This window comes from Zingiber officinale, chromosome 4A (assembly GCF_018446385.1).
Source record: "Zingiber officinale cultivar Zhangliang chromosome 4A, Zo_v1.1, whole genome shotgun sequence".
NCBI lineage: Eukaryota > Viridiplantae > Streptophyta > Magnoliopsida > Zingiberales > Zingiberaceae > Zingiber > Zingiber officinale.
The window spans coordinates 87195397-87199646 of NC_055992.1; positions in this window are offsets into that span (position 1 = coordinate 87195397).

Sequence of the window (4250 nt, forward strand, 5' to 3'; positions counted from 1 at the left end):
ATTATTTAAGAAGAAAACTAATTAGATTAACTCGCAGAAATTTCTTAGCAATGTCCCAAGCTTCCATATCAGCCACCACACACACACCACCACTGTCTCCTTGTCGCCTTCCTCTATAACACTATAGCTTTTCCTTTACTCTTATCTGTATCTGCAGTAGGAGGAAAGTAGTATCTATAAGCTAAAAGCTTAGTAAGTGCTATCTACTCACAAAAACTCGATAAAGAATGCATGTGCATAAAGGAAAGCAGGAAATACATGCTCCACATGAAAATAGCAACTAAAACTAAATCATGCATCTCTAAAAGGAACAACAGATTCAACTTGCTAAAATTTGCAACTTAGGTAAAAGAACTTGTTCCATTTGTTCCCCAACTTATACTCTTTATACTTTAAAATAATATTCAACTTTTCTTGGGCCCGGCATTGTACCACTTTGCGCGCATCTTAGTAAGAATCGAGGTAGCTAATCCCGAAACTACTAAGATACTTCTAGGCCTTGTGCCTAGGGGCATCTTGGAGCCCATCCCTTGGACCTTGTGTCCGGTACTTGTCCTTTAAAAGTAAAATACTTTTTATCTTTAAATACTTCTTATAATAAAATGCCTTGGCATTTATTTAAGCACTCAGTGTGCTTTGATTCTAAATTCTGGAATTCAGGATCCACTTGTGACTTTAGTCTTGCTTGCTTGTACTTCTCACATATATACATTATACAAGAGATTCTAAAACCATATTTCACTGATATATAAAAGTATATATATTCAAACAAAACTCAACAGCAATTAAAAACTACTTGATCATAGGAAATAAATTTGGTCAGGCCCACGACAGTAACAAATTCCGAACAGCAAGTTTGTAAAACCAACTTATTTCTGAACCTTAACAATCCTTTAATCATGCTGTGACTTGAAGGAAATATGACTACTTAGACATGCTTGAAATGTAAGGTAAATACATTTAAATTAACATACTGTAACACTCAAGGAAGACCCTTAAACATTCTGTCCGTGCTCAAAGAAAATATCAAAAGGACATGAACCAAGTCTTAAACCGAGTTGTTAGAGCAAGGCTTGAAATCAAAACCATATGCTAGAATAAAAAGCTGCTCTTGTTCATTACACAACAACAAAAACGCAAACGAAAACCCCGAAAGCTACTCCTACCGCAGGTGAGAAGCACTTACATCGGGTTCTTGGACTTACAACCGAAGGAAAATGCTCTAGGGTTTCGGTGGAGCTTCGATTCCACCGGTTCCTTGTATTTCCCGAGTTCTCCTTGTCGGAATGGTCACCCACGGGTGGAGACCGGCCGGAAAAGCACGTCGCCGACGCCGGAGGGAGGAACCCTAGCCTTGGTTGCGGTTTTCGCCCGAGAGAAGAATCGCGCCGTCGGGAGAGAAAAAGAGAGGAAAAGTTTAGGTTTAGGTCACGGGAAAAACACTTAACCCTTTATAACATAGTTTTAATTTGATTCCAACTATGCTTAAATCTATTTCTCTCCATACTAGGTTAATAAAACCGTGTAGCTCAGCTGGTTGGGTTGGGTTCGGCTGAGATTCGGCTCGGGTCAAGGTCTCGGGTTCGAGTCTCACCTTCAACGTTTTTTTATCAAAACTTCTTTCTTTTTTTTGTAACCCTACTAAACGACCTCCAAAAATTACATAAAAATACTTTAAAAATTCCTAAAAATCTCTAGAATATTTTAAAAGTATTTCCAAATATTTTTATGGACTTTTAGAACTTAAAATAGGGAAAATTGGGTCGTTACAATTCCCCATACCTTATAAAAAGTTTGTCCTCGAACTTAGAATAGCTCTGGATACTTCTGTCTCATACTGTCCTCCCGCTCCCAAATGACTTCCTCGTGCTTCTGGTTCTGTCAGACGACCTTCACTAGTGGTACTTCTTTGCTTCTTAGTCTCTTGACTGCTTTGTCCACTATCTGTGTAGGTCTACTCTCAAAACTAAGAATCTCTTGGATCTGCACTGACTGAGGCTCAATCACTTGGCTAGGGTCATGGAGGCACTTCTTTAACATGGAGACATGAAACACATTGTGTATTGCTGACATGTCCTGTGGTAAATCCAGCTTGTAAGCTACTTTCCCAATCCTTTCTATGATTAGGTAAGGTCCTACATAACGAGGACTTAATTTACCCTTCTTGCCAAATCTCATCACTCCCTTCATAGGAGCGACCTTGAGAAAGACTGAATCCCCTACTTGAAATTCAAGTGGCCTACGGCGTGTGTCAGCATAACTCTTTTGTCTACTCTGGAACTGTCAGGATAGGAGCACTGGTCAGTCTCTTCTTGAGCTCTTGGAAACTCTGCTCACATTTATCTGACCATTCAAACTTCCTGTTCTTTCTGGTGAGGGTTGTTAGTGGAGAGGCTATCCTGGAAAAGTCCTCCACGAATTTCTTGTAGTACCCAGCTAAACCAAGGAAGCTTCTGATCTCCTGGCGTTGTTGGGTCTACTCCAGTTGTTGACCGCTTCTACTTTGGCTGGGTCCACTTGAATGCCTTCTTTAGAATTAATGTGACCTAAAAATGCCACCTGATTTAACCAGAACTCGCACTTTGAGAATTTAGCATAAAGTTATTTCTGCTGTAGAGTCTGCAGTACTATTCTCAAGTGCATGTCATGCTCCTCTGGGGTCCTTGAATAGACCAGAATATCGTCGATGAATACTATGACAAATTTGTCAAGATATTCTCTGAACACTCTGTTCATTAAGTCCATGAAGACCGCAGGTGCATTAGTCACTCCAAAAGGCATGACTACAAACTCGTAGTGCTCATATCTGGTCCTGAAAGCCGTTCTGGGTATATCCTTTTCCTTCACTTTCAACTGATGGTACCCAGAACGCAGGTCTATCTTGGAGAACACTGTTGCCTCTCTCAGCTGATCAAATAAGTCATCGATCCTGGGAAGGGGGTACTTGTTCTTGATGGTCACTTGATTCGGAGCTCTGTAATCTATGCACATTCGCATAGATCCATCTTTCTTCTTGACAAACAACACAGGAGCTCCCCATGGTAAATGACTAGGGCGGATAAAGCCTTTGTCAAGCAGCTCCTGAAGTTGTTCTTGTAACTCGTTTAGCTCTGCTAGAGAAATTCGGTATCTGTTGGGAGGTAATCCAGGTAGCACTTCTGGGAATACCTCTGGATACTCACAGACTACCCGAACTTCCTCCTGCTTAGGTCTTTCTTGTTATCTTTATCCTTCCAGTTCTGATTACTTGACTGGGATCCCTGTTTCCCCACTGTCTTGTCTTCTATTTTGACTGATTTGTGTTGCTTTTGTTGTGTCTTGTTGCTGTTCAGATAGTGCTCACTAATGCCTTGCTGACTAGCTCTTCACCAATCTATGGTCGGTGAGTTTCACTACTCACATTAGGTGTTATTTCTGGTCTCAGCATTAGGAGCATCAGTCTGACTTGTTCTTTCACTGTACTTACTAACTCTAGGCAAAGGTGAGCTAGCCTGTTAAATCTTTTAACCGCTTCTTCTACTGGTAGGTCACCTGGTCTAAATTTTATAAACTCCTCATAATGTTTATTGGTGATCCGTTGGCGGAAGAACTCTTAGTAAAACTCTATCTCAAAGTCAACCCAGTTCATCTGGTTGACTGCTCTCTTACTCTTAACTCGCCCCCACTACATACAAGCATCTCCAGATAGGCAGAAAGAGGCACACTTAATGGTATCAACCTTCTCGACTTCTGGTCAGTCAAGAAGCTCCATTGTGCTCTTAAATGTCTTGAACCAAGCCTGGGCATCCCAGGGCTCAGTCGTTCCTGAGAAGCTTTCTGGTTTCAGCTTCAGCCACTGGATGAGATATGCTTCTTGTCTTTTAGATGTGGGCAGCTGATGGGACTTCAGTCACCACTGGGGTATCCACATTAATGGTTGGGGGAGTGGGAGGAGCTGGCTTCTGATTGGCCATTAAATTGGCAATCACTTGTTGCTGCTCGCTACTTGTCTCTGAAGTTGAGCAACAACTTCAGGGAGAATAGGCCCAGGGGTTTTGGGCTCTTCGTTCTCCTGATCTTGGTTCTCAGTATAAACGGTACGGGGATGTCCTCTTCTTGACATCCAATTATGCAGAGGAAAAAGACTAAATAGCTTCTCTAACCCTTTCTAATCATATATATATATATATATGTGAATAAAGAAAAGGGAAGCAAAATCTTCTATCTTACTTAAGCACTTAAAAACAAATACTCTATACTGCAGTTAATAA